This window comes from Podarcis cretensis (assembly GCF_951804945.1).
Source record: "Podarcis cretensis genome assembly, chromosome: 2".
Taxonomy (NCBI): Eukaryota; Metazoa; Chordata; class Lepidosauria; order Squamata; family Lacertidae; genus Podarcis; species Podarcis cretensis.
The window spans coordinates 12260066-12279647 of record NC_137171.1 but is presented as its reverse complement, the minus strand read 5'-3'; the positions used below and the strand labels follow the sequence as shown (position 1 = coordinate 12279647).

Genomic DNA, 19582 nt, shown 5'->3' with positions numbered 1-19582 from the left:
CACCTCAAGGGTGAAGGCAGTTGTGCCCATTTATGTGGGAGTAATCCCATTTTACTCAATGGGACTCGCTTCTGAGTAGAAGTGCACAGGGTTGTGCTGTAAAGAAAGTAACATTACCATCATACTGAAACAGTATTTACAGTATTCAAATTATCTCTGTCCCATGAGACTAAGGCCCTTCAGGATTTAACCTCCTTATGTCAGGCCTATAAGATCAGAGCTATTCCGCCTGGCTTTTAATTTGAATTCAGCCTGATCTTTTATTTCCCTTCTATTCCCTCCCCCTCCCCTTTTATGAAGATCACCCTCTCTGAGACCCCACAGCTAATTCTCCCCTGGCCGCCTCGCTGGCCCAAGTAGGACCAATTCAGCCAGCTAGCCCTGGGGATTATCTAATTGATTTTTGAATTTTATTGTTATTCGTGTTTTTATACTGTATTTTATGCTGCTTTTATAATTGTTTTAAAGTGTTTAAAATTTGTTGTTAGCCACCCTGAGCCCAGTTTTTGAACCGGGAAGGGCGGGGTATAAATAATTTTTTATTATTCTTGTTGTTGTTGTTGTTATCTGTTGAATACTGTAAATACATGGGGTGTGGGGGGTCTCAGGGTAGGCATATACACCTTTGGTTCCCACCTTGCACTCAGCTCCCATCTGTGGCTCCTAGAAACTGTCATCATGTGAAGGAGAAGAGTTGGTGGAAGAAGATTGGAAGAAATTTAAAGTTTATCTACAGAAACATTGTAAAATTAAGGAATGTTAGAAGGATGTTGGAATGAAGTAATGTGGTTTTAGCAGAAATGATATAAAGGATTAAGTAAAAATGGAATGTTAATTGGTGAAAGAACAGAATGTAAAATGATAGTATATTAAGATAAATCATTAGGATAAAAATAAAGATGGAAAGGATTTGCTGAAATATCTAATTGAATTAGAATACAAAAAAGGGAGGTGTGAGAAGGTCAAGGAAATAAGCAAAGGAAAGAACGTTATGTAAAGGATTGATTTGTTTTTTTTTAATTATCTGCATCTTTTTTTCGTGTTTCTTTTCTTTTTTCTTGTATTGTTCTTTATTTTTTCTTTTTGTAACCTTTAAAATCTCAATAAAAATTTATTGGGGGGGGGAAAAAAGAAATTGTCGTCATGTGACTGCACCCCAGGAAATGGCTTCAACTGGCTGGCTAAACCAGGTGAGGGTAGCTGATGTGTCGCAAACCCACAGTAACTTAGGGACGACGGGCCCTGGTGCATTGAGCAGACAAGACCAAGAGTGGGTCCAACAGTGAAGAAGGCAGTTTCTGCACATGCCATAGACAGAATTTGCGAATAGATGGGGCTCGTCAAACTGGGCAAGTAGCCCCTCTAGGAGAAGAAAAACTCTGATCCTAAACCTCTGCTGCCTTGCGGGATATCTAGACTAAGGAGTAAACCCTACAAAAATCCAACTTGGGGTCCTTAAGATGGTTGGATGGTGCCTTGTACGCCACCCAGTGTGGTGTAGTGGTTAAGAGCGGTAGACTCGTAATCTGGTGAACCGGGTTCGCGTCTCCGCTCCTCCACATGCAGCTGCTGGGTGACCTTGGGCCAGTCACACTTCTCTGAAGTCTCTCAGCCCCACTCACCTCACAGAGTGTTTGTTGTGGGGGAGGAAGGGAAAGGAGAATGTTAGCCGCTTTGAGACTCCTTCGGGTAGTGATAAAGAGGGATATCAAATCCAAACTCTCCTTCCAGCAAGTCCTGCAGCCCAGCTGCTGCCAAATATATTGCTCTGCTTTCCTTTGGACCACATCTGCAAGGCTGAGAAGGCAGGGAGTTGCCATCTGGGGAGCTCAGGACCTCCACAGACACAGTCCAGGATTTCACCCTTGGAAAGTCACTTTAGTGCTGCTAATGGAGTGGTTTTGCTTCACACCCCTGTCCCCCTAAGGTGCACTCCATTGTCTCTCAAGACAGACAGATGCCAACAACAACAGTGTGTGTGTGTGTGTGTGTGTGTGTGTGTGTGTGTGTTCATTGATAACCCAACCCTGTCCTTGCATTTCCAGAGTGGCCAATAGAAGGGAATATGGCGCTCAGGAATATGGCTGAAAAAGTTCCCCCAACCCTTCTGCAAGTATTATTAACTGCCCCCCCCCCCCATATCATCATCTGAGGCCCTTCTTTGTGTGCCTCCTCCGTAAGAGGTCTAGAGGGTGTTAACACACAAGAACAGGGTCTTGTCTGTGGTGGCTCCCCATTTGCTCTCCCACGGTTGCTCATCTGGCACCTTCCTTACATATCTTTGGTGCCAGGTGAAAACATTCCTCTCCTCATAGGCCTTTGGCTAATTAAACAATCTATGACCTTTTAAACAGGTATTGTTTTTGCTTGTTATTATGGCATGTATTTTTGTGTTTGTATGTTGTAAGCCGCCCCACGATCCTCAAATGAAGGGCTGTACAGAGATTTAAGAAATAAACAAACATTTTATGTGGAAGGAAATGGAGGCTGAGTGCTGGTGGGGAGTGTTTTCCTGTGTGGCAGAGGCAGGATCCAGCCTGGGACCTACTGATGCCTCATGAGACTCTTAGCCTCAGGGTCATAGGTTGGGGGAAAAGGTTCCTGCACAGCAAGGGTTGGACTAGGTGACCCTCGGGACTCTCCTTCCAAGTCTAAAATCATATGCTTCTATGAGTCATAGTTTAGCCTCTCTGCCACTGTGTTACACCAGCCATTTACCAGTCTATAAGAGTATGGACTGAAGCAATACAGCACAGGGCACCACGAGCCTCACAGACCAAACTGCCTTGCTCACTTTCTCCCAGGGCTGCCGTCACAACAATGACAACGGTCATTAAATTTCAACAGTAAAACATCATGATTCAGGCAGCGGTGGGAAAACGCGAGAGGCGCTTCCTGGAAGTCAAGAGAGAGACTGTTAACAGAGGAGATTAGGGGGTAATTGATAAAACATTTCCCCATCTACAGCAGAGATCAGAGGGAGGGAAAGTGACTCACCAGCCCCAAACACACACACACACACACACAAAACTGACCCGATGGAATACAAATGACAACAGCACAACTTCTGGCACAACTTCTTCAAGGTGAGCTCCTCTGCAATGATAGGAGGGAACTGGGTCTTGTGAGAGGCCCGCAAAATCTCGCTGGAACCCAGATTTAGCAGGCACAGGGTGAGCCTGTGACCTGAATTCAGAAATTAAAGTATTTACCATCACAAAAGAATGTCTGGGCTGCCCAGGTAAAGCAATCACTGGCCATTGTCAGGTATCCTGGCAGACAGGATTTCTGCTGTAGACAGCTTCCTGTGATGTATTTCTGCTGTAGACAGCCTCCTTTTATGACATATGTATGATGTTTTGGTGGGTGGTCTTGAGCTACAGGGTGGGCAATTTCAGAAGTCTATATAAGGGCTTGCACACCATTGTTCTGGGTCCCTCCTCCCTCCTGCGTGTGGTGAGTGGGGACCCTGTTCCTTGAGTAAAGATGAGGCTTACTAGCAGCTTTGCTTCTCAATATACTCTGGTTGGTCTCTGTTATTTTCTCCTACTGATAGGGAACCCACTATGCGGGCTCTTGGATACCTCATAAGGGGAAAAGGAGCAGGTTTTTTCACTTCAGCATCCTGAACACAATTGCTTTCCCTGCACTGCGAGGGCTTTTGGCCAATTTCCTTCCGTCCCTCCCACCCCCTCACCCAGAAAGAGAGAGAGAGAGAGAGAGAGAGAGAGAGAGAGAAGTCCACTCTTCCTTGCCCCTCCTCTGCCTGAGGATGAATTAAGCCAAGAACAGGAGGTACAGCAAGGATCCTGCAGTGACCAGCTGCCTATTTTGCCTCAGATGGAGCAGAAAATCAGGCACCTCTTCAGCTGCTCCCCTTCTCCAAAGCCTCTGTCTTTGGTTGAGGGCCCAGCAGCAGGGAACTGAGCTACCTTGCACCAAATTTTGGGACACGACAGGCAGAGCCTCCCCAAGAGACCTTCCTCAGCAAAAGCCAGAGAGGATTCGGTTTGTGCAGGGAACAATTTGGTCCCTCAGCTCTTCATATACAGCTCTTCACAGTATGTTTCCAAGCACAAATCAAAGTGTTGGTGCTGACCTTTAAAGCCCTAAACGGCCTCTGCCCAGTATACCTGAAGGAGCATCTCCACCTCCATCGTTCTGCCCGGACACTGAGGTCCAGCGCCGAGGGCCTTCTGGCGGTTCCCTCGCTGCGAGAAGCCAAGTTACAGGGAACCAGGCAGAGGGCCTTCTCAGTAGTGGCACCCGCCCTGTGGAACGCCCTCCCATCAGACGTCAAAGAGAAGAACAACTACCAGACTTTTAGAAGACATCTGAAGGCAGTCCTGTTTAGGGAAGCTTTTAATGTTTAACTGACTATTGTATTTTAATACAATTTTAATACATTGAGGTCCAGCGCCGAGGGCCTTCTGGCGGTTCCCTCACTGCGAGAGGCCAAGTTGCAGGGAACCAGGCAGAGGGCCTTCTCGGTGGTGGCGCCCGCCCTGTGGAATGCCCTCCCATCGGATGTCAAGGCGATGGACAACTACCTGACATTCAGAAAACATCTGAAGGCAGCCCTGTTCAGGGAAGTTTTTAATATGTGATATTTTAGTGTATTTTTCATCTCTGTTGGAAGCCGCCCAGAGTGGCTGGGGAAACCCAGCCAGATGGGCGGGGTACAAATAATAAATTATTATTATTATTATTATTATTATTATTATTATTATTATTATTATTTTCTGTTGGAAGCCGCCCAGAGTGGCTGGGGAAACCCAGCCAGATGGGTGGAGTATAAATAATAAATTATTATTATTATTATTATTACTGTATTATTATATACGTTTTTGCAAAGAGAAAACTAAAACATCCCACCCACTGAAGGAGCCCACCTATAATTAAAAGCCAAAAGCTTTGTGGAATAAAACTGGTTTTGCCTGGCAACCAAATGATGGGGCCAGGTGAGCCTTCCTAAGGAGAGCATTCCACAAGTGGGGAGCCACCACTGAAAAGGCCCCGTTCTGGTGTTACCCTCCCCCTGGAACCTCCCATGGAGGGGGCACATGGAGAAGGGCCTCAGGTGACGATCACAGGGTCAGTTCCTTCCTTCGAGGTTTTAAAGCAAAGGTTGGGTGACCATCTGCCATGGATGCTTCAGCTGAGATTCCTGCATTGCAGGGGTTTGGACTAGATGACCCCTGGGGTCCCTTTCCAACTCTGCAATTCTGTGATTCTATGTGGGGAGAGGTGGTCCTTGAGGTATTGGTTCCAGAGCTGCATAAGGCTGATCAAAACCAGCACAAGTTGGTGGCCAGAGCAGTCAGGCCAGGATTTATTTTATTCTTATTTATTTATTTATTTACAGTGGTGCCCCGCAAGACGAACGCCTCGCAAGACGGAAAACCTGCTAGACGAAAGGGTTTTCCGTTTTGGAGGCGCTTCGCAAAACGAATTTTCCTATGGGCTTCCTTCGCAAGACGAAATGTCTTGCGAGTTCCTGCGGGTTCCCCCCCTTTTTCCCCAAGCCGCTAAGCCGCTTATCAGCTGATCCGCTAAAAGCCGCTAAACCGCTAATAGCACTAAGCTGTCAATGGGCTTGCTTCGCAAGACGAAAAAACCGCTATACGAAGAGCCTCACGGAACGGATTAATTTCGTCTTGCGAGGCACCACTCTATAGCCAGGGGTCTCAGGGCAGTTCACAGAATAAAATCAAGATATAAAAACACAAAATACATAACAAAAATAAAAACAACCTAATAGCCCCCCCCCAAAACCCCCCACATTTTAAAAGAGCATAAGATGTAAATCAGGTCGACCAAAGGCCTGGTTAAAAAGGAATGTTTTTGCCTGGTACCTAAAGGTGTATAATTGAAGGCACCAGGCAAACTTCCCTGGGGAGAGCATTCCACAGACAGGGAGCCACCGCAGAGAAGGTCCTGTTCTCGTGTTGCCACCCTTCTCAGCTTTTGAGAAGGAGGCACACGAAGGAGGGCCTCAGAAGATGATCTCAGGGTCCAGGTAGGTTCATATGGAAAGAGGCGGTCCTTGAGATAGTGCGGTCCTGAGCCGTTATGTGCTCAGACTGTTTTGCTCTGGTCAGCCTGGCCACTGACTTCTGCACCAACAGCAGTTTCCAAACCGTCTCCAAAGGCATATAATGTGTTGCAGTAAACTAATCTAGAAGTTAGGCTATCCCTGTCCAGATAGGGGCACAGCTGGGCCACCAGCCAAATCTGATGGAAGACACTTCATGCCAGCAAAACCATCTGAGCCCCAAGTGACAGCAATTGACAGTACCTTCAAGCCATGTACTTGCTCCTTCAAAGGGAGTGTCGTCCCATCCAAACCAGGTCACCTCCCATCCATTCATCCCCCTCATTCTTGTCAGGATTAATCTTCAGTTCTTTGGCTCTCATTCAGTCCATTAATGAGAAAAAACATCTATCTAGCACATCTACTGCCACATCTGCAGAAATATATTACCGTATTTTTCGCTCTATAACACGCACCCGACCATAACACACATTTAGTTTTTAGAGGAGGAAAATCCGTAGGCATGCCACCCCTAGGCACTTCCTCCATAACACGCACAGACATTTCCCCTTACTTTCTAGGAGGAAAAAAGTGAGTGTTATGGTGCAAAAAATACGGTAATCCTTACGTAACCAAAAAAGGACTATCCACCGAGAACAAGGAGGTATCAGCAGGCTAAGGGAAACTCTGGTTTGCAGAAGCATATTTTTTAAAAATAAAATTGTATGTAAGAGAGAGGGACCTTAAACACAGCCTAACAAGGACTAATGAGGAAGCTCAGTGGCCATGAAATGCTGACTGACAGTTAGGAAGGTGGTAGTGGTGGAGGAAAACAACATCAGAAGAAGAGGGAATGCAATGGAGTACAGTATCCTTTAAAAAAAGGACATGGCTGGCTGGCACCCAGACCAGGAGCACTATACACTGCAACATTTTGCTGCAGGTCCCATTTGCTCATCAATGATTGCCTGGTGATCAATAAGAAGAAATAAAGTAACAGGACCTGTAAACAGGAAACTTTTAATTAAAGGCACAGGAGTCTACACTGGAGAGGCTGGTTCTGCAATTGTAGAAAAATCACAAATCAGGTCTGGAAAAACAAGGGAGAAATCAGTGTGCTGCAACAATTGGACAATGATGTCATTTAGGTTTTCTGTAAAAAGTGAGAGAACACCAGCTGTTATTTACTGAGAGGAGAATTAGAGTAGACACAACTCAGGGTAGTGGCTTTTCAACTGAATCAGAACTCCTTGCCTTATCTTCTCCACAGATGTATTTAACACTCCCAGTTTATCTTAAAACGTAAATGCTAGAGCAAGAGAAGTTTTCCACTTTTACTAAGCTACATAAACCAAAGCTTTGCACTTTTATTAAGCAATATAAACCAAGCATGGCATCATCAAATGTTTCAGTCTGCCTCCTATCTTCCAAATATTGCAGTACGACTATTTCATTCTTGCTCCTTCCTTCAACAACGGGAAACAATATTTGAATTTAATTCAGAATATTTACCAGCAAGGCCTTCAGCATGGTTCCTGAGTGCTGGACTTATGTGGAGCCCTCAGATGATGCTGGAATACAACTCCCATCATCAGAACCCAACAACATCTAGAGGTCTACAGGTACTCCACCCTGGTGTAGGCCAGCCAAAACTCAATTCAAAAGAAATCAAAAGGCATATGCCACCCTGGGCGTGTTGTGTTTATGTCCTGGCACTGAACAAACTTTGCCCTCCGACCAGCCAGCTGCTAGCAGTGGTGGCTGATTTACTTTCCCCCTAGAATCAGAAATCTCTACCACCCCAAAGTCTTGCCAGGATGATATCAGCAAAGTCAGGTGAATCTGAACTGTCTGGGACCATTCTGACGTGAGAAGCAATGTGGCCAACCGATATCCTTTCCTCTCTGCCTCATTTACACACCATAATTCTATTGGCTGTACAAAATCAGAGCTTTTGGAGCGGAGCTTGGCTGGCAGATGAAGTTGTTCTGGGCAGAGCCATTTCGGTCTTGCCAAGTTTTCGTCATAAATCCTATCGGATTCTGTCCTTCGCTACCCGGAACACTGCTTAAAATTTGAGAATTGACTGGATGCGGTTTTCAAAAAAGCATCGCTTCCAACAAAGCCAAGCTGACAAAAATACACATCCATAATCATAGCTGCCTCCAAACCTCAGCAGGAGACACTTTCCTTAAAGGATCTGATTCCACCGCCACAGCTAGAATCACAAGTGTGTTTGTGTGTGTGTTACAGATAGGTAGCCGTGTTGGTCTGCCATAGTCAAAACAAAATAAAAAAATTCCTTCCAGTAGCACCTTAAAGACCAACTAAGTTAGTTCTTGGTATGAGCTTTCGTGTGCATGCACACTTCTTCAGTGTGTGTGTGTGTGATGCCTCAAACACAGGCTGAAATCAAATATCATAGCAAAGAGAATATATGTGGTAGCTCCCATGTAACCCAGTGACAGCAATCTTGCATACCACCAGGTCTAACCCACGCTAACCACATGCTTCCACCAAGACGAAGGAGGGACTCTCACGGCAAGGACAATGAGCATTTGTACATAGACGCGCATTGCTGGCGCTTTTAATTAACCCAAGGGGTATTGTTGCCTGGCAATTAGAGCACGGAGCAAGGATGTTTACATTCAGTCCTTGGCGCAAGGAGGAAATCTAGTTCTAGAGCACATCTGCACTATGGATGGAAACTGGGTTCCAAAACTCTCCCACAAAAGAACTCTGGGCACTGTAGTCCTGTCGCAGAATCATAAAGCCATAGAGCTGGAAAGGAGCCAAAGGGTCATCTAGACCAACCCCTTGCAACGCAGGAATCACAGCTGTTGAGGCAGTAAGAATCACAAAAACGGTATCAGCAGTTTCATGAAAAGAGAGCTTGGGGCAAGTGATGACGATGAAACCCATTAATGTGCAATTAGAAATATGGGATAGTAGTCAACAAAGGTTTACTCTGAGTAGACACATTGAAATGAATGGACCTAACTTAGCCATGTTTATGCATTTCAATGGGTTTACTCTGAGTAGACATTTGGTGAACACTGCATTTTATAGTGATGTGCAATTAGAGGCAATGCCTTGCTGGCCTGGACTTTTGGGTTTTCTTTCCAGTGCTACCACCCACCACCTATGAAGAACAGTATCTCCTCTTTGTTTTGGTTTCCAGCATAAAAGGCAGCTTCTGCATCATGTCACACTCTAGAGCAGAGATGGCCAACTTTGAATTCTTGAACTACGATTCCCATCAGCCCCAGCCAGCATGACCAATGGTGAGGGATGATGGGAGTTGTAGTCCAGCAACGTCTGGACAGCGCTCAGTTGACAATCCATGTTCTAGAGTGACCAAGACACAGAACCCAGGGTGGGGTATGCAAATGAAGGGGTGGAGTTATGCAGATAGGCGCTTACTGAATTCTTACTGAATCCCACCAGGCTGATAAACACCAAGGTTGACAGAATGAGGGCCAGTGTACAAGTAGAATTTACACAGATTTGAATTCACACCCATCTACACAGCTCCCTGGGTGACCTTGACCCAGTTGCTTGTCTCAGCCTAACCTACTTCACAGGGTTGTTGTGAGGATAAAATGGGAAGTGAGGTGATCCATTAGTTGCTTGGAGGAAAGGCAGGACAAAATGGCCTAAAGAATAGACAGATTTTACAAACTATTGGAGACATCTCATATGCAACATTTATTTCATTTCCAAAAGGTTTGTGCAGGATATCTACCTGACAATCCTGGATCCATGTTAATTAGTGGGATCAGAACATGCTATTTTCCACCTGTTGGAATAGTCTTAGTAATATTTCCACTAGTCAGGGTATGGGGCTTGGGAATAGCTCTTTCACCAAATCTCTACTAGAAAGAGTATAAATGATACAAAACTAAACAATACGCCAATTGGTTTCATTTTCATAATGTATGTAAGTGTTCCAGAGCAATTTTTGAAATTCACCGGGTGCCAGGCATGTTTTGTGCCTTTGTGACCAAGTGAAGATGCCATCTGCAGGTGCATAACTGGGGATCTTTGGATCTTGTCTGTTTTCACACACTAACAAGACATCCTGTTGAACTCTATCCATGATATTTTATCTGCACAATCAGAATGAATTGCAGGAACCAAAAACACGTACTGCAAAATACAACTGGCCCCAAAATGGCAACTAGACATTCTGTGCTGGCAACTGTAACCCTGGTTTAACGAGCCATTGGGCACCTAGCTTATATATCTGAGTTTCTATTCTAACACTGAGAGTTAACTCAAAGAATACAGTGGTACCTCGGGTTACATACGCTTCAGGTTACAGGCGCTTCAGGTTACAGACTCCGCTAACCCAGAAATAGTACCTCGGGTTAAGAACTTTGCTTCAGGATGAGAACAGAAATTGTGCTCCAGTCTTGCGGCGGCAGTGGGAGGCCCCATTAGCTAAAGTGGTGCTTCAGGTTAAGAACAGTTTCAGGTTAAGAATGGACCTCCGGAACGAATTAAGTACTTAACCCGAGTTACCACTGTACCCTGTTGCCTTCCCTGCTGCACAGTACAGCAGGCACACAGAAGCATGCCCCTATCTTTCAAACAGAATTATTTTGTTTGTGGTAGTTGGAGATCCCATCGTAGGTATAAAGGTAAAGGTAAAGGGACCCCTGGCCATTAGGTCTGGGGTTGCGGTGCTCATCTCACTTTATTGGCTGAGGGAGCCAGCGTACAGCTTCCGGGTCATGTGGCCAACATGACTAAGCTGCTTCTGGCAAACCAGAGCAGCGCATGGAAACGCCGTTTACCTTCCCGCTGGAGCGGTACCTATTTATCTACTTGTGCTTTGACGTGCTTTCGAACTGCTAGGTTGGCAGGAGCAGGGAGCGAGCAACGGTTGGAGATACCACCATAGGTATAGCCAGTTTAAAAACTGTTGAAGGCTTGTGATAGGCAGGAGTCCTGCTGTATCAGGCCAAAGGCCCATCTAGTCTAGAGTCCTGGCCTTGCATTGGTCAACAAGATGCCTAAAGGAAACCTACAGGCAGGACCTGAGGACAACAGCCCTTTGCCTACCTGCAATTCCCAGCAGCTGGTCTTCAGGGGCATCCTGCTGGGGACATTGGAGACACAACATCTCCAGCTTGGGAACAAACATAGGAATTTGGGAAGCTGCCTTATGCCAAGTTGGAGCATTGGTCCAGCTAGTTCTGCATCATCTCTACAAACTGGCAGAGCCTCTCTGTCTTTCAGAGACGAGTCTTTCGCAGCCCAACTTGGAAATGCCAGAGATTGTACCTGAGACCATCTGTATTGCAAAGCAAATCCTTGAGCTATGGCCCTGGTAGATAAATTAACCCCAGACCTTTCCCAAACACACATGAGCCGGTCAATATACAGTTTATTCCAACCCAAAATCCCTCAGTCTGAGAGGTGCAGCCCCTAAGTGCAGGTTTCATCTGTCCTCAGGTTTGTACCAAAATCACTTCAGGACTCCACATGCCAAAAACACCGATAAGGAACCCTGGTGTCAAACAAAACAAAAATGAAACAACTGAGCCGCGGTGTTCTGAAGCATTGATTCAAAGGATTCGCATGGTCGCATCTGACCAGACCAAGATAGTAGGGGGGTGTGCATAGTGCCCCCTGCTGGATGAGACCATGAAGCACTTCCGTGCCCCCCTCCTTTTTCAACAGCACAAACTTGCTTAAAGGCATCCTCTCCTAAACCCCTCTGTGCTTCCACAAGCCCCAGCTCCACATCAGAAATACATGCTGATCCTAACCCCCTCACTGCAGCAGCTGAACAGATCATATAACACCATTCACATAACAAAAGCTACCACAGAGGTATCAACATTTTCAAAAGTAGGGGGTCCATGGGTTGGCTTTTGAAAAATGGGGTTCTATAGTCCTAAGCTAGTTGGGAACCACATCGTGAATACAGCAACATAACCCCCACCCACCCTATAGCCATGTGGCATGCCTGTTGTGGAGGGCTGGAGGCCTACTGGAGATAAGTGACTTTCCCAAGGTCATATAGGAAGTGTGTGGCAAAAAAGGAGACTCTTTATTGTCCGTATTCTAGTTTATAAGCCCCAGCTGAGCCCCTTTGCTTCATAGCACCTGACATCTCCCCCCCCAATCCTAAAATAATTTTAAAAAAGCAGGGGAAGCTACCAAAGATTGCATAATGAGACTATTGAAATGAGACAGATGGATGGAAAAGCAGAATGGAGGGGGTTGGATTTGCTTTCCTCTGCTCCAGCAAATGACTCTCCCTACCTAAAAAACATCTCCCCCGACTTCAACAGTCATAGTTCTTCCATGGGGGAAGAGAAGACTACAGCTGTTCTCTTCCACAACCTTAGCAATACACTCCTGGATTCACTTAATGGAAATTAGCTGCCCCTGTAACACCATTTTTACAATCTAGTGAATCCCATATTCAGGGTAATATAAAAACGATAAGTGAGGTGGGAGGGTGGCCTTCCTTGTTTTGTAGGCCAAGGGGGGGTAATTCTAATTTGTTTTCACAATTCTAAATATAGGGCCAGTGTGGCGGTCATTTTTCTCAGAGCATAAAATATGTGCTGAATGTGGGGTTTTGTTTGTTTTGGAGCACCAGATCTGAAAGATAAAGCCAACACATAACAAGAGAGAGTGTGCCTCTGAGCACATGCAGAGTACATTTCCTACAGTATAGCAGATCCCAAACATCTAATAGTTGGGGCAGGATTTCCACAGCAGAGGTTGCTGTTGTCAGGCAGGTTAGAAGGGGCAGCCCCTCTGAATTAAACTGGAATAATAATTTAGTAGTGGTTATTCTAAATTAGATAAAGGGGAGAGGTGCAAGCACACAGAACTCTTGTGTGGCTCTGGCGCTGGAGACCATGAAAACAGAATCCCCTCCCCTCGCCTGGGTCCTGGCTCCCCCTCCCCCTTCCCCAGCTGCCAGCCCTGGGGAATCTCAGTCCATCTGCCTCCTCATCCTTCACTCGCCTCCTCTCTTTTTCCTCCAGCATCCTCCACACAGGGCCCAAGGAGGACCACTCTGCGGGCAAAGGCAGGCCACGGGGAGGGCAGCCCCAGCCAGCCACTTGCCCTCGAAGCAGCCGCATCCTTCCATCTCCGGCTCTAAGCAAAGTGGACGGGTGGGGGGGTGGGGGGAGCGGAGAGGAAGCGCAGAGAGTGAAACCCCATCCAAGCCATCGATGGCGCAAATCCATCCTTCATCCACAGTTCGATTGAGGCTGCTGCGCCCTCTCTGCCGTCCCTGCAACCATCCAAGCAGGTGGGGTGGGGGGGGGGAGAGCTGGGGGCTGTTCTTCGGAAAGGGGGGTAGGGGAGGAGAGGGCATCCTTCCGCCTCCCTCCCTCCCCGTCAAGATTACTTGTAGGGCTAAGTAAAGACCACAGCCGTGCCTTTTCCCTCCTGCAAAGTCACACCGTGGAGGCAAACCGAAACACCAAATATTTGTGGGGTGGGGGTGTTGAAAGAGGGGAGGACGCAAGATGAACCCCTCCAAGCGGTGCTCAGCAGAGATCTGAGCCAGCATCAGGTTAAGCGCTAGCGAGGACCATCAGCAGCAACAGCAGAGAAGGACCATCAACAGCAACAGCCAGGACTGGACATCCTTTGCTCCGCGCCATCATTGCCTCTCCATCCATCCATCCCTCCATCCATCCAGACCTCCCCTCCCCCACCAGCTCCATCCCCGGGCGGCCCGAGCCTCTGCCCACTCCGCACCATAATCCATCTCGTCTCCTAACCCCGATCTCCCCACCCCAATACCCCAGATGCGGATCCTGCGCCCCGCCGCCCCTTACCTCCGCCCGGCAGCGCAGCCTCTCCTCGCAGCCGACGATCCAGCGGCTGCAGCGGCAACAAAAGCGCCCGCTCCTCCTCCTCCTCCTCCTCTTCCTCCTCCTCCTCCTCTTCTCCCCCCGCTCCGTCAGCCGGGCAGGCCGGTTCCCATCTGGCTAATCACCGCGCTCCCCGGACACGAGCGCCGCCGCCGCCGCCAGCAGCAGCAGCAGCTCCAAGGAGGAGGATGCGCATCTTCCGCGGCCAAGGCGCGGCGCAACGATGGAGACGTCCAGGGGGTCCTCCCGGAGCCGGCGCCGGGTAGGCCTTGGGGGCCCGGGCTTCCTCTCCGCTTCCCCGGATCCGCGCGCTCCTGGCCGGCCTCCGCGCACCACCAGCACCGCTCCCTCCCTCTGGCCGGTGCCACCCCGGGGACAGACACGCCCTGGGCCGGGGGGACTTGGGGCAGAGCCGGCCGAGCGCCAGCCTCTTAAAGGAGAAGCGGCCTCGCGTAAAAGCCGCTCGCCCCCGACGGCGTAAAGGAAAGGGCCACAAGCACCGCCGACGCTCATTTGATTTGCTACATTTTTATACCACTCCCTCCCCGGTTCGTCCTCTCAAGAACCCCGTGAGGTAGGCTAAGAGACGGTGACCGGCCCTTCTTGGCTAAGTGGGGATTTGAACTCCGCTCTCCCAGTTCGATCTTGCCAAAAAAGGTCCGTATAGTGAAAGCTATGGTTTTCCCAGTAGTGATGTATGGAAGTGAGAGCTGGACCATAAAGAAGGCTGATCGCTAAAGAATTGATGCTTTTGAATTATGGTGCTGGAGGAGACTCTTGAGAGTCCCATGGACTGCAAGAAGATCAAACCTATCCATTCTCAAGGAAATCAGCCCTGAGTGCTCACTGGAAGGACAGATCCTGAAGCTGAGGCTCCAATACTTTGGCCACCTCATGAGAAGAGAAGACTCCCTGGAAAAGACCCTGATGTTGGGAAAGATGGAGGGCACAAGGAGAAGGGGACGATGGAGGACGAGATGGTTGGACAGTGTTCTTGAAGCTACCAGCCTGAGTTTGACCAAACTGCGGGAGGCAGTGGAAGACAGGAGTGCCTGGCGTGCTCTGGTCCATGGGGTCACGGAGAGTCGGACACGACCAGACTAAACAACAGCAACATCTCCCAGTTCGAATTCCAACCATGATGCCTATAGGAGCCAACTCCTAGTGGTTGAAGGGTCTTCGTGCCCCCCATAAAGTATTTGAGGGGGCTGCCCCCCACCAGTTGATGGACATTGCCTTTTAAATGGTGTGTGTGCACTGCATCATGTGATCAAGAAGGGCTTACCTGCCTCCCCCCCATATTTTATTCAAGTTGGTACCCCTGATATGCCATACTGGCTTTTAAAGTATAATAATAATAATAATAATAATAATAATAATAATAATAATAATACTTTTATTTATACCGCACCCTCCCCGGCCAGAGCCTGGCTCAGGGCAGCTAACACCAGTAAAATTACAATAAAAACATAATGGGGGGGGGGGAGAAAGAAAAAACAAAAAACCCCCAATTTATAATTGGGGTTAAAATACAATTTCAAATGCAGCCTCATTTTAATAGTAGCCCATATACTGCATTCCAAAGCAGCCCCACATATATTATCAGAGTACTCCTTACGGCAACCCTGCAAGAAGGTCAGTGTTCTCATTCCCATGTGGAAGAAAACAAAAGGAAGGGGTGCCGGGCATCTTATTATATTTATATTCCACCTTTTTTCCAAAGAGGTACCTGGTTCTCCCTCTCCCTCCATTTATCATCCCAACAACCCTGTGACGTAGGTCCAGCACTGAGAAAGGCTGTGATTGGCCCAAGGTCACCCCGTGAATGAGTTGAACCTTGTCTCCCAGCTCCTAGTCTGACACTGCTGCACCACATGGGCTCTTGTTGTAGGTAGAGCATGAGACTTGATTTTAGGGTTGTGGGTTCGAGTTCCACCTTGGGCAAAAAAATTTCCTGCATTGGAGGGGGTTGGACTAGATGACCCTTGGGGTCCCTTCCAACACTGCAATTCTATGGAATCGGAGTGTGCTCCCCCAACCCCCAAAGAGGGATGTGAGAATATCAGCGCTGGAGCAGGAGCTGGCATTCCAGGACTTCAAGCAGCAGGTATAATATCAGTATTGTTAGCAGGATTGGGGAATCTTTTTCAGCCCAGTGCCACGTTCTATTATGGGCAATATTTCAGGGGCCACACAGGGAGGAGATTGAGGTTTGGACAGGTAGGAGGGTTCCTGGTCACTCAGCTATCTGTATTAATAGTTCAATTCTCACACCCCTTGCCTTGAGGGGGGTTGATGGACTTTGCTGAAATGGCTAAAATGACCAGAAGAATCAGAAATCAAGAAGACCCAAATTTCAATAAGGAATAGGGAAAATTTGTAACTTATCCTAAAGACCATTGTAAACAGTTTAAATTGTTAGTAGGATTGGAACACAGTGGAGAAGTGAAAGATTTGGATCATCAAAAAAGATGCGGGAGGAAGTGATTAAATTACCGTAGGACCCACAAAGGGGAAGATGGAAGTCCAGGAGATTCCTTGGAATCTTGTTTTTATTCTTAATGTTTGATATATATCTGTAAAACTTTAATTTGAAAAACCAAATAAATAAATTAAAAATAAAAACAAGAGAATCCAGGGGGTTGATTTACTATGAAGGGATGGGGAGGGAGCTGAGGCCTCCTATGATTTCGCCTAGTGGAGTGCTGCCTCCACTATCTGAATTAGTTATCAAGAGTCTGCAAAATCTGGCCTTCTTTGTAGCTTTTGGGGGTTTGGAGTCAAAACCGTTGTCCATGTCTGAAGCAGCAAGCAGTCAGTGCTCAGAAAGCAAGACTACAATTCATTCAGGGCAGAGGAGCAGTTGGAAGATCCTCCAGACGTTGATAGACTACCATTCCCACCATCCCAGACCACTGGCCTTGCTGACTGGGGATGATGGGAGTGAGTCCCACATGGGGGTGTCACCACAGTGGCTATTACTGATTTAAGCTATTGAGAGTCTCAACCCAATGCCAAGCTAGTTGAAACTTAAGCTGCAATTCTGTGTCCAGATCAAGGGGAGTAATAGCCCCACTCTATTCTGCCTTGGTCAGACCACACCTGGAATATCTGAATGACTCAGAGGAGAACTGGGTGAAAGTGTTGTGGTCAGATGGGACCAAAATTGAGCTCTTTGGCATCAACTCAACTCGCCGTGTTTGGAGGAGGAGGAATGCTGCCATCCCTACCGTCAAACATGGAGGGGGACATATTATGCTTTGAGGGTGTTTTTCTGCTAAGGGGACAGGACACCTTCACCACATCGAAGGGACAATGGACAGGACCATGTATCACCAGATCTTGGGTGAGCAACTCCTTCCCTCAGCCAGGGCATTGAAAATGGGTTGAGGATGGGTATTCCAGCATGACAGTTACCCAAAACACACCGCCAAGGCAACAAAGGAGTGGCTCAAGAAGCAGCACATTAAGGTCCTGGAGTGGCCTAGCCAGTCTCCAGACCTTAATCCCATCAAAGATCTGTGGAGGGAGCTAAAGGTTCGAGTAGCTACACATCAGCCTCGAAATCTCACTGACTTGGAGAGGATCTGTAAAGAGGAGTGGGACAAAATACCTCCTGAGATGTGTGCAAACCTGGTGGCCACCTACAAGAAACGTCTGACTTCTGTAATTGCCAACAAGGGTTTTGCCACCAAGTACTAAGCCATCTTTTGCAAAGGGACAAGTGTTTATTTCCCTCATTATAATGCGCATCAATCTCTGACTTTTGTCTTCTAGGTTTCTGGGGGTTTTTCCTGTTGTTATTCTGTCTCTCACAGCTACAATAAACCTACCATTAAAATTATGGACTGGTCATTTCTTCGTCAGGGGGCAAACGGGCAAATTTAGCAGGGGATCAAATACTTTCCCCCCTCGCTGTACCTGCTTGCTGATGCTTTCAAAGAACTCTAAAAGGTTATTGAGGCAAGACTTAACTTTACAGAAGCCATGCCAATTCTTTTTCATTTTATATTTATATTCTTCACATTACATGTGATCATTTTATCATCAAATATGCTTTCAACCAATTTACCCAGAACAGGCCCCGAACAAAGTTGCCTGATTTCCCAGACCCACCCACCCATTATCCATTTTCTAAAAAAACTGGCATTGCCTTGGCAACTTTCCAGTTCTCCTGTACAGAGGTCGATCACAGAGACAAGTTATATATTTTTGTTGTAAGGTCAGCAAGTTCACATTTGAATTCTCAAAGATCACTGCTCTGGACACACCTATTTGGTCAAGATTCCCATGTTCTGAAGTAAACCTTCTGGTCTCCTCTTGCTACCCATGCTGGTGTCCTCTTGGCTTTTGGTAGTACCTTACGTAGTCTAGCTGATCTACTATTGTGGCTTTGAATATCCCCCCCCCCTGAATTCCCCTTTCATCTTCCTTTATACCAGTCTCGCTGTTATTATTGTTTTCGGAAATGTCCTCCTTAGTGGAAGTTGTGTTGGACTTGGCCATTGTCAGCTTCTGTGTGTGTGTGTGTGTCCCCTAAGGGATTGGGATCCTAGACTACAGTGGTACCTCGGGTTACAGATGCTTCAGGTTACAGACTCCGCTAACCCAGAAATAGTACCTCAAGTTAAGAACTTTTCTTCAGGATGAGAACAGAAATCGTGCGGCGGCAGTGGGAGGCCCCATTAGCTAAAGTGGTACCTCAGGTTAAGAACAGACCTCCAGAACGAATTAAGTTCTTAACCTGAGGTACCACTGTATCATTGTCTCCAACTGACCCGACGATGCCGGGACTGTCCCGAAAACCCTGAAGCCACCATGGAACAGTCTCCCTCGGGAGGTTGTGGACTCTTCCTCCTTGGTGGTTTTTAAGCAGAGCCATCTGTCATGGATGCTTTAGCTGAGATTGCTGCATTGCAGGGGGTTGGTCTAGATGACCCCTGGGTTCCCTTCCAACACTACGATTCTATAATCATGGCTTCTCACTTTCTCACGCTGAGTCCTGAATTCCCATCTATGTCGAGGTATGCTAATGGGAAATGATTATACACCTAGGGTGGGGAACTTGTGACCTTCGAGATGTTGCTGAGTTACAACTCGCATCAGTCCCAGAAAGTACCACTGTACAGCGTTGGGCTGGATTGGGATCATAGACTACAGTCCAATGCACACATGTATATATCCCATGAACACAGTAGGGCCTGCTTTCAACTGGGTGTAAGTAGGTCACACTGCAGTGACGCGGGTGGCACTGTGGGTTAAACCACAGAACCTAGGACTTGCCGATCAGAAGGTCGGTGGTTTGAATCCCGGCGACGGGGCAAGCTCCCGTTGCTCAGTCCCTGCTCCTGCCCACCTAGCAGTTCGAAAGCACAAAGTGCAAGTAGATAAATAGGTACCGCTCCAGCGGGAAGGTAAACAGTGTTTCCGTGCCCTGCTCTGGTTCGCCAGAAGCGGCTTAGTCATGCTGGCCACATGACCCAGAAGCTCCCTCAGCCAATAAAGCGAGATGAGCGCCGCAACCCCAGAGTCGGGCACGACTGGACCTAATGGTCAGGGGTCCCTTTACCTTTTTAGGTCACACTGCAAGGACTGCAAGTCCATCTCTTGCTTTTTGATAAATCAGTTGACCATTTTTTGAACAGGACCAGCATCTCAGCGTAGGTCCCTTTCTGTGATACTGAAGAAATAA

The 19582-nt window shown here is 47.4% G+C and overlaps 1 protein-coding gene across 1 annotated transcript in view; it reads right to left on the bottom strand.

The window, feature by feature from the left end:
* The window catches only part of MAP3K12 (mitogen-activated protein kinase kinase kinase 12), a 109134-nt gene extending 94898 nt beyond the window's left edge, over positions 1–14236 (bottom strand). The window contains exon 1 of the mRNA XM_079966672.1: positions 13855–14236. The gene's annotated coding sequence lies outside the window, so the exon portion shown is untranslated. The remainder of the gene's footprint in view (positions 1–13854) is intronic.
* Positions 14237–19582: the final 5346 nt, after the last annotated feature.